The sequence below is a fragment of the Equus caballus genome, chromosome 29 (assembly GCF_041296265.1).
Source record: "Equus caballus isolate H_3958 breed thoroughbred chromosome 29, TB-T2T, whole genome shotgun sequence".
NCBI classification, from domain to species: domain Eukaryota; kingdom Metazoa; phylum Chordata; class Mammalia; order Perissodactyla; family Equidae; genus Equus; species Equus caballus.
Genome location: NC_091712.1, coordinates 41298632 through 41310326, shown reverse-complemented (window position 1 = coordinate 41310326; position 11695 = coordinate 41298632). Strand labels below are relative to the sequence as shown.

Sequence of the window (11695 nt, the reverse complement as noted above, 5' to 3'; positions counted from 1 at the left end):
ACAAATGAGCAAATCTGACTTGTCCACTAGAGTTTTCCAGCTGGATATCTTTAAAGACAAAGACTGTGAGTACTTCAAAACAAAGAGAAAAATCACTGTAGTGAATGGTTTCTGAGTTGGGAGACCATGATGATTTTTCAAAGGACAGACTGAATTTTTACATAACCTATAATAACATTCATTTCACTCTCTCCCCGATGTTATCGGGTGTACTATGGCTGGCAAATCATTATTTGATGGTGTGAGATAAAGATAACTTTCCAGTTTTCAGGTTTGGAATGAGTAATAGAAGTTGCCATTTAAATGTCTCTTTCTGGTTAGCTCTATACTTGGTTACTAACAGGTGGTGAAGATAAACTGATTCCACTGTTACTGCCTTTCTTTAGTCAGTTTAAAATATTGATGAGGAACTGGTTGTTGGAGTGCTGAATCCCTGTGTGTATTTATCTGAGGCCTATCTGCTTGTCCGAATCCTTACATCTGTATGCAGGTTTACAGTGTCCAAGGCAAGGCAGCTTCTGCTAATTTGCTTTCAGTTGCCTGTTTCCTGCTGTGCTCCATCAAGGACTGGATGAGACCATCAGCCTGCCTTCCCGGTGCAGAGTGCTCTTGGTACCACCCTCCAGCATCACTTCCCTCCACCGCTCACTCTGTTGGACAGGTGTGATGCACTGAAAGCCTTCAGCCACCTCAAGGCCCTCTATCTTCAGGACGGCTTAGTAGCTTCTATGTGGACTGTTTCCTGCTGAGACCCCGTGCTCTGCTGTGTTATTACTCAATTGTGTGTGGTGAAGACATTCTCCCTTCCTTTTGACATTTCAGAAATGCCATTTGATATGATAACTGACGTTGTCATTTTTGCTAAAGCAATTTACAAAAGGTATGTTACTTTTCGATTCCTGCTTTCTCCAGGGATTGTCGCTTGCACATTGGAGCGCTTTCTCTTCTCACATGAAGACTGCTGCCTGCAACACTCTGTGAAAATGAACGATAACACTCTCAAAGTTTTTGAAAGGATTTCTCTAGAATAGAATACACACATATATTGATGACTTCCAAATATTTAAAATACGTATTTTGCAAAATTCATTTACAATGAAGGGAAAAAAAGTGATTCATGTAATTCCCCCTCCCAATTTTTGACCTAATTCATTTCTGGATAATGATTTTGAACAGAATCATAAAGATGGCGTAGCTTAATCAAAGCTTGCATATTTATTCCTGAAAATTGAATTTATACCAACCAATTATCCTACAGAAGACAACGAGTCATCCATTTGAACTTTCTTTGTGATTTCTATCTCAATGCTTCAAAGAGAAATAACGCTCTTGCAGGAATCCTTTCTTACCTTAGAAACACTAGGATTCACTCAATATGATGATGCATCCTGGCAATTGAAAGTGTTTCCACCTCAGAAATCAACTCCTCACATTTGCTTAACCCTCTTCCTTGCACAGGCCAGATGCCCATCCTCCAGTTCCTACCCACTGGCTTTCTACTGGGACCTTCCTGTCCCTAAAAATGCAGATTGGGTAAGGAGTTACCATAAGAGGATTTGAGAACTCAGGGAAGACATAGTTGTAAGTCATTCACTCACATGCAGATCCAGACTAAACGTGAAGCCGTTCACTGACTAGGACTTTGTACAATTGCAGTGAATTAGACAAAAATAGCATTTGAGTTGGGAAAAAAAAGTCTGTTGACTTTTGTTCACCATTGAAACTAATTGAGGGTCATCAACTAGGCCAGAAAATTCTAAAAGGGAAATATAAATTATATAATTTGTTGCTGTAATCTGACATTCTAAAGACAAGAAAAAATGAAATCAGAAGGCCTGAAGATTGTGGGGCTGCTTGTCATTCAAACTTCTCAACATGACTTGCTTCCCTGGCACTGTTGACCGGGTCTATGTTCCTGCTTTTCCCTGGTTTGCTTCATCTTATTTCTTACCTTCCCATCATTCTCTCTCTCTCTCTCTCTCTTTTTCTTTCTGGGAGGGAGGCTTTTCCTGTTTTGGGATAACTGAGACACACATTGGGATAACAATGTATATGGCTTTACTTTTCCATCCCCCAACTAGAAAAGGTAACCAGAATTCCACCCAGGTAAACGTGGCCGCAATCAAGCTCACAGATTAAGGGTGTTTACTCCAGAGTATGTTCAATGAATCAAAAAAGAATTTCAAGCCCCAGTTTCAAAACACTAAAAATCTCATCCAAAGAATGAACTCTTCTTCTTGAGATGCATCGGAGCATAAGCATGCTTACGACTCGTATCTGGACCATCAGAATAAGCAGTCTCACCAAATGGATTCTGTTTGATTGCTCTATCTTAAGACACTTTCATTTCAAATTCACTGTCAGGGTGAGATGGATGTCCACAGAATCCTATTTCCCACAGGGCATTGGAAATGCGCTTGTATAAAAACACTGTCCTGGCCACGGGTGACAGACTGTAATTCATAGTCATCACAACTCGGATGGAGGGTGCGATCAGAGACATACAGATTTGCATTACCTTTCAAGCTCTGCATCCTAAGAATTATCTTTCTCTAATAACCTCACATAGCTATAATTCCCAGCTCCTGGTAATCCTAACAACATGCAGAAGGATCAGTTTTCCTGGAACTTCCCCTTCTTCAGAGGAATTCACCAAGGATATAGCTTGAGATGCTCTGAAAAGTGCTCTTCCAGGGAGCTGCCACGGCTGGTGATGCCTGGTGCAGTAACTTGCTGCTCTGTGAATGTTCAGTGCTCCCACAGGGGCGGTGCAACACCAGAAGCATCGGGGCCAGGGCTGGAGGGACTTTCGGGGCCCTCTCTCTGTTTTTTCTTTCTTATCTTCCTCTTCAAAGCCATAAGGACTGAGGTGGGCTTGAGGGAACTGCCACAGCTGGAGCCCAGAGAGGGGGTTGAACTGGAGTGGGGGAAGTATGCAGGTGGGGACCATGTCTCCTTCTGTTGGATCTGGGGGAATTGTGTCTCATTTATAACCAAGAGAAGATGGAAGATGTGATGCTTCACGGCATCTGAGGTTAGGACTGAAAAGTTAAGGTAATTTCCACCTTGCTCTCTGGAATACTCAAGCTAGAACTCTGAGAAGCTCTGTGAATGGTCTCCCTGCCCTGATGCTGCCATATTGTGAGGAAGCCCAAACTAGGGCACGTTGAGAGACCACATGGTGAGGCTCTGAGTTACATGAAGAGGGAGGAGGTAGAGAGAGAAAAAGAGAGAGAGATGCTGGGGAGGAGGTCTGGCCCCATCTGCTCTGCCTGCTCCTCCAGGCCCATCCTCCATCTGATTGCAGCCACATGAGATATTTTAAGCTGGAAATGCCCAACCAAGCCCTTTTCAAATTTCTGACCCAAAAAATAAGTGAGCAAAATGAAATGGCTACTTTCAGCCCTTGAGTACTGAGGTAGTTAGCTACACAGAAATGGATATCCAGTGCAATGGGCTTGGTGAATTGACTAAGAATTGAGACACTTGGGACCTGGATGTGGTTTGCCTGCTCTGACTCTGCATAGGACACTCTCCTTCTCACGGGTTTTATTTCTTATTTGTAAGCAGATCAAAAAATTCATTGTTATATCTCCTTATAAGAGTGTCTTGATTTACTCCAAATGAGATGATGTACCTCTGAGAAAAGTGGAAATTGTTAGGTAATACAACAGTATTTAAAAATTTCTACAGAAGAAAGAAAAGAGTGAAATAGAGGTATTTAGGTAGGTGATCTCAGAAGAAAACTGAATGAAATTAAATTTGGGATGTGCGGTATAGGAAGGAGCATTCTATTCTAACGCCTTGTTGACACTGTTGTTTACTACAGCTATGTTATTACTGTTACCGTTATTTCTGAGAGGCAGTAAGATGACTCTCCAGCCGGCCTGTCTGGCTTTAATCTTGGCTGCGTCATTTACTAACCTGTGATGTTGGGCAAATTACTTAAGAAATGCGTTATTTAGTAGATGCTAACTATGAATACTGTGGCTCCTCCTGTAAGCTTTCCAGCTATTATTATCCCTCTGGCCCTCGCACACCGTTCTTTGCCTACCTTAGCCTTATTTGTCTTCTGGCACGTGGCTCAGGCATCTTACTTCTGAGTGGGACCTCCCCCCGCTGGCCTCATTTCCACATGACTTGTGCTCCAATGGCATTTATTCAGATGTGTTGTCTGCTGTGGACTTTCTTGTCACCCTGGCTGGAGTGTGACCCCTCAGGAAAGAGAGCACATCCATCTGCCTGAATCTAGTGCCTCAGACAGAGTAAGGCAAGAAGAAGGGAAAAACATGTGAATCAGTGAAGGAGTGAATTATGCATTTGCTTTAAACCACAACTAATGCAAATTTGGAAACTGTTGGAGGCAAGATGCTTCTAAAACTGCTTAAATGCGATGTAAATTATCCTTTTCTGATGAATAATGTGGCAGTTTGCTTGATTTGCCATAGGTTTAAAAAAGAAGTTGCAAGGGTCTAGAATTTTAATGGAAAGTTTCGTGGCATTTTTCTAGCCTTCTTCATATCCAGGCAGCAGAATCTGATAACTATAATTTAAATTTTCCTGTGTTTTGTGAAAGTCAACCTATGCAGAGGTGGACTTTCCATGGAGTTAAAGAAGCTCCGGGCCCCCATAATGAGTCCACGTGGTCATACGCTATGAATATTTTTCAGAAGGGACATAACCACACTGGTTAAGACCGCTGTTTCTTTTTCCTTCAACGCCCCTGCCTCATAGCCCTGCTGGTGTTGAGAGGCTGAAGGAGTGTCTGGGCCCTGGCCAAGGGGAAGTTAAGTTGGTAATATGCCATTTGAATAGTGATTTGGAAAGCCATTTTAGAATGTTCCAATAAAGTAAGAAATTCCAGACTTCTGTTTTCTGAACTTAAAGGGTCCATTTTCTAGTCATCTTTAAACTTACTTACAAGAGAACTGAGAGGAAAAATCCAGATAAAAATCAATAGAACATGAAACAAAAACAATAAATAGGAGCAGTAACATCTATAGAAATTATTCTCACATTGAAAAGTAAGTTGTATAAAAATTTTTCAGGTCTACTGAAATAGTAATTTACCAAAAGGAAGTGGTAAGTTTCTAATAGAAGTATTGAATAGTAATTTACAATTAGTTACTCTACAAGAAACCATAAGACACCCTGAAATTTTTGCAGTTTATAGGTGAAAGAAGTTGATAGTGGTTTCCCAAATTTGACAAGAAATCTAAAAAATTTACTGATACTATCAACAAAAATTTACTGATGTTATCAACAAAGAGTTGTGAAGCTGGAAGGAACTTTTCTAAGTTATGACTAAGAAAAAAACTCGTTTTGATGACCCGTGCTAGAGGGAAGACTGAATTATCTTTTTACTATCTCTAGAAAATTATGTCACAAAATCATTCCCATAAAGTAGCAAGTAAAGAACAGGTAAGTAAAAAACGTGAGAAAATGGTGTTAGGTATGTCAGGCAGTCCATATATGTCACATACTATGGATTCTTCTGGAATTTGTAATGTTTGTGGGATTTGTCAGCTTTATAACATTTCTAATTGTTTTGATTTCTCTTTCCCAATACATCGTGACTTTCATATTTGTATTTTACATTTTTGTTCATAAAGTAGAACCTGAAACCATATAAGCATCAGGACCCCCAAGCCCTAGTTCTGCCCCTCGTGTACCTACTTTACTTGTCTGCCCTATGTCGGATTCCTGATGTCTGTGTTTCTAGGGCACTGTCTAAGATCCATGAATTTGAGAGACTTCACATCACTGCACAGTCTCTAGTTAATTGGTTGTTAATTTTAATTTAAACCTGCGTGAAACATCTTTCACCTCTCTTCTAAAGGAGATTTCTATTTTTATCAGTGTTGACTACACATCTTTTAAAAGGCAGCAGTGATCAAGGAAGAAAGAAGCAAATGTAACATACGGAAATTGGGTTGACGTGTATTTAAAACGATGCATATGTTATAGGAACTTGAAGATTGACTCAACTGGATGGCCAATAGCACTCACAAAGACTTCAAGTCACAGAATATGCTATTTGCTCTGCCTGTCTGCCTACTGAGCAGCCATCAGTTTGATACACTTGAGGTACTGAGCTCCAGATTTTAGGAGTCTACAAGACTTTTGGAAAGATTAATTTTCCTCAGCAAATGATTTAAAACTTTGGTAGGAAAGAAGTGATAAGATTTGAGCTTATTTTGAAGGTAATCGTCTTTTTTGGTAGGGTGAGTGTATAAATTCCAAAATAATATGGTAGTTATTGCCATGTAAGCTCATTCGTCATTTTGGAAGGAAACTCACCAATAGGTCTTTGTATGATCAATAGTTTGCTTCTTTTTTAATTGGCACCTTCACTAACATCTGTTGCAAATCTTCTTTTTCTTTTTTTTCTTCTTCTCCCCAAAGCTCCCCAGTACATAGTTGTATATCCTAGTTGTGAGTGCCTCTGGTTGTGCTGTGTGGAACGCTGCCTCAGCATGGCCTGATGAGCGGTGCCATGTCCGCACCCAGGATCTGAACCAGTGAAACCCTGGGCTGCCGAAGTGCAGCGCATGAACTTAACCACTTGGCCATGGGGCCAGCCCAGATCAATAGTGTTTTAACAGTGGAGGTAGTTTGTCTTGAAAGAGTAGAACAAACGGTTTTTAGCCATTTGCTCAAGTACATTGTGGAGAAAAGATGGCTTAGTCATCTTAGGGAATATAGATATTACTTCTATTCATGAGGACATCCTGAGCTGGATTATTGCACAACTTTTTTCTTCCAGTGCCCCCAGTTTTCCTTGATCTGTCTATAACAATGACACAGATTGCCCTCCCTTCTCTTGAGTGGCTTTCTTCACTTGTCTTCCAGGACAACTCTGTCTTCTCATTTCCCTCCCCTCTGCCTTTACTTCTCATGGTCCTACATACCATATAATATTGATAAACCTGCAATTTGTGTCACTATCCAAGTCTCCCTTGAACTCCAGATTTGCATATCCAGCCACTCACTTGACATTTCCACCATATAGGCATCTTAAACTTCACAGGTCAAAACCCAATTCCTGATTTCATCTCACCCAACTGGCCTTCTCAAAGATGTACCCCTCTGAGTTAGTCATCTCCAGTATTCCAGAGGTTTCAGTAAATATCTTGGATTCATTCTTGACCTCTCACTTTCTTCCTATCCCATATCCAACTCATGAGCAAACTCAGTTGACTTTACATTCAAAATATATCTCAAACCCCCATCACTGTCCCTGCCACCTCTGTGGTCTGAGACCTGATCACCTTTGCCTACGTTATTGCAATGGCCTCCTGCCCTTTAGCCTCCAGCCATCATATGCTGTGTTAGTTATCAATGGCTGTGTAACAAATTGCCCTAAACTTAGCAGCTTAGAATCACTAACATTTATTATCTCACCATTGCTGCAGGACAGGAATCTAAGTTCGTATTACCTGATGCCTGTGGCACAGGGTCTCTCCTGAGCTTGCACTGGGGGTGTCCACCAGGCTGCAGTCTCATCTCACAGCCCAGTGAGGGGAATCTGCTCCCAAGCTCACTCACATGATTACTGGTGGGATTCAGGTCCTCACAAACTGGTGGACCGAGGGCCTGTTTCTTGCTGGCGCTTTGCCTGAGTTCCATGGTACTCTGAATTCCGTGAGTTTGCCTCAGTTCCATGGTAGCTGTTTTCTCTCAGAGCTATTGAGCAGGAGAATGAAAGGGAGCACCCAGGATGGAAGCCCTAGGTTTTGGGTAACCTACTTTCAGAAGTGACCTTCCAAGTTCTCTGCAGTCTTCTCTTTGTTAAGAGCAAGTCAATAAATCCAGCCCAGAATAAAGGAGAGGGTGTCACACATGGGCATGGACACCACCAGATGGGATTATCAGTTAATCAACAAATATATCCTGAGGTCTCATTATATTCTTAACAGTGTATTGGGTGCTGTGTTGACCACCAAAGAAATAAACACTGCAGGGTTCCTCCCTTAAGAGCTGATAATTGACTATGAATAGACTTATACATTTAAAATAACTTAAGTAATTAAAAGTTGATGAGAAAGTATACATTTTTCTCTTGATTTGTTAATCCAGCCAACATTTGTTGCATGTCCTATAGTCCGTCTAGATTTCTAAAGTGGGGCTGCCGGCTCTCACGTGTCCTCTTAGATTTATGAGCCCACCACTACAGTTGTAGTTTGCTGCACTGCTGGACACACTGAATTCAGGTGTGCTGCTGCCAAGTGGCACCTAGATTTGGACTTTGTGACTTATTGGCTACTCTTGAGCATCAAAATCTTGAATAAAATGGTCATACAGAATCTACATTGTTTTGGAACTAATTTATAGCATATGTAGCGGTTCTATTTTTATGGTTTTTTTTTTTTTTGCAGGGGGGTGAGGAAGATTGTCCCTGAGCTAACATCTGTTACCAGTCTTCCTTTTTTTGCTTGACGAAGATCGTCGCTGAGCTAACATCTGTGCCAATCTTCCTCTATTTTGTATGTGGGATGGCCCCACAGCATGGCTTGAGGAGCTGTGCATAGATCCATGCCCAGGATTGAACCTGTCAATCCTGGGCAGGAGCACGAAAACTTAACCGCTATGCAACCGGGCCAGGCCTTTATGGTTGTTTGTTCTTTATTTTTAACTTAAGAATGTATCAAGAGACTCTAAGGATGTCTTGAGACTAGTGGACCCTTTCTCTGGGTTTAGGACTCTGTATATTGTCAGACTGTCATTAGCTCAGGTCCATTGAATAAGCCACGAGAACCTTCTTTGAGGTCCTGCAGGCTTCCCAGTCAGTGCTGGTGAAAGTCAGGGGCCATCAGAGGTCATTAGGCAAGGAGGGGAGGGCCGCCTGAGCCCTTCTAAAAATTCTCTTCACGGAAAGTCCCTTCTCTGCTCATTTCCCCTGATTCCTCTCTGTCCTCTATTGTTTACAGCAAAACAGAAGTAGAAAGAAATTCTTAAATGACGGCAACATCGTGCCGTTTCTCAGACCTTCGGTAAAGACAATTCCCCAGACATAGGTTAACTTCCTAGCGTTTAAGAGGTAGAGGATGGAGTTCTGCTTTTTGCAATAATTAATAACCCTTCACAATAAATACTTTCCCTGGATTTCTTAGCAATGAATGAATAGGTTCCAGCCTCTGCTTCAGCTTTTACTGACAATTCAAGTCTAGTAGAAAATAGTTTTTAAAAATCATTGAAATCAAACAGCACGTGATTCACGAGCGGAAAGGAAGGAATTTTAGTAAAGAGAGTGGACTTCAGAGAAAGAAGAAAGCTCTGTGACACAGTGTTATCAGGGAAGGATTTTCCTACAGAAGTGGAATTGGAGTTGTGTCTGGACAGATGGGAGAGAAATGGGATTTCTAGAGAGAAGAGGGGAAATCATATTGGGTGAAGGTACAGCGTGTGCAAAGCCAGGCAGACAGGACAAGCTGCTGCATTCAGGTACACCGTGGCGATCTGTGTGTTGGTGCCCGGAGGGCTGATGTTGGTGGGTCACAAAGATAAACCCAGTTTGAGGGGAGCTACACCCATTTATTAATTCAATAAATATTTACTAAGTGATTACTGTGTGACTGCTACGGGGGATGTGGTGGTGAACAAGTCAAATAAAACCCCTGCCTTCATAGATAACATTGAGAAGCAACAGCACTGCTGAAACACACAAAACTCTAGAACTAGATAGTAGGATGCAGAGTGAGGGAGGGCGAGCATCCTTGGAGAGGAAGGTCTGGAGGGCTTCTCTGAGGAGGTGGCTACTCTGCTTCTATTTTAAGGGGTTCCATGGCTGCTAAGGGGGGAAAGGATTGTAAGGGCTTGAATGGAAGCAGGAATCCCAGTTTGGGCCAGAGAAGAGATGACGGAGCCTGGCCCCCAATGGTGGCAGCAGGGGGAGTGAGAAGGGGTCAGATCTGGGATATATTTTGAAGACAGTTTGATGGTTTTGGCTTATGAATGTGGAGTGTGCGAGGAGAGTGCTCAGATGGCTCATTTTCTGCCCTGAGCCATGGGGTCAAGGTGTGCTGTTTGCTGAGATGGGAAAAAAGAAGAAGTAACATTTCTTTTGAAGATATCAAGAGTTCAGTTATGGGCATGTGACATTTTAATTCCCTAGTAGATATCCGAGCAAAGATGATGTGTAGGCATTTACATACAAGTAAATAAAGAAGTTGAGTGAAATTAAGGTATACGTGATGAATGGACCAGAACTCAGATCAAAAATTGAGCTTAGGTGTGACATATTCAGAGTTATCAGATTAAAGTACGATTGAGAAATGTGAATGAGCTTCCTGCCACATCCCAACATCGTCTTAGGCACCATGGGAGTCAACTCGGGAGTCCTAGCGACTCAGCCTGGGAGACGTGCATGTGAAAACAGCTCCGACACAACTCTGATACTGTGATCCACTTCCTCACAACAAACCACGTTCTGTCAGAATAGGGAAGAGAGAAAGAGGCATTCTGATTGGAAAAGTCCTCCTGAGGCAGGCTGAGGGACAAACCTGAAGGAGTGGGTAGATTTTCCACAGGTGTTGAAAGCATAATGCTTTTTCCAAGGAACAAGTCACTTTCGTGACCGTGCAGTGTGGGGACCTGCTTCAGGGAGGTGGTAAGACAAGATCACAGGATGCTGAGGCCTTGCAGTGGTAGAGAAGGCAGGAGAGGGAGATGGGGAGAAGTCTCTGAGCACTTTGGTGTCACATGAGGACTTCGAATTTGTTCTGAACGTAATGAGGAACCAGAAGAGCTTTGTGACTAGGGGCGTCCCATGATCACATTGTTTCAGGAAACTGAAAATAAAAGATGAGCCAGTGTGTGAAATACACCAGGAGTGATGGCCTGATTTTTCCACCTGGATAATTGTTAGCAAATAAGGTGGTTCAACACAGAGTGATTCCACAACTTTTCGGAGTTCTTGACGGCCAGAAAGAGGAAAGGCAGAAGAAAGTAGGACAGTTTCTGGTGGAAAGTTGCAATAAAGCCCAGGAGGATGAGGGAGTTCAAGGGACCAAGAAGTAGCTGGTCCGCCATATGCAGGCGGGGAGAGGGAGAAATCTGGGGGAGCAAGGGGAAGATGCCAGTCCCCTGAGGTGGGTGGGTTGAAGTGAGGGTATTTTGGGGATCCAAGTGATTACAAATTGACCTTGCTAGCATCTGTTTCTCCTATGATGGGTCCATATCATTAGATAAAGAAAATTATGATGATATCACAACATAATTTGGGCCAGAGATTCTCTGAAATAAACCATTCCCCAGAGAACCTTAAAGAAAGGGGAACATAATTTTCTTAATTTTCTTTCAGCTTGTTGACAGAATTTTGTGCCACAAGACTCACTTATCTTCGCAACCAGCCTTCTATCTTGTCCTTTCTTCTCTTCTTTTGTTTTTAATTTTTATTTCTTTTTTGAGCTTAAGCACAGTTACTTTTAGACACAAATAGATTCCATTTTGTACCGACAGCAGTGTCTCTACGTTGCCAGTCTTTTTTCATTTCGGTTTCGTTATCTGTGAAGTGAGCTACGTCGTGACCTCCTTCTGGGGCTCTGTGGGGAACGGTGGGATTCTACAGCCCCATATATTGACAATAAAAATTGTTTGGAGAAACTTACAGCCTTTCAGCTTTGGCCAAAATGGCCAGAATAGCATAATTTCCTTTAAAATATTCTTTAATGAGCCTAATTCTCTTAGGCAAGAT

At 42.1% G+C, this 11695-nt stretch overlaps 1 pseudogene; it reads right to left on the bottom strand.

Annotated features, from left to right (window-relative positions):
• Window positions 1-2169: 2169 nt before the first annotated feature.
• LOC138921430 (UPF0669 protein C6orf120 homolog) lies at window positions 2170-2950 on the bottom strand (annotated as a pseudogene).
• Between the last annotated feature and the right edge of the window lie 8745 nt (window positions 2951-11695).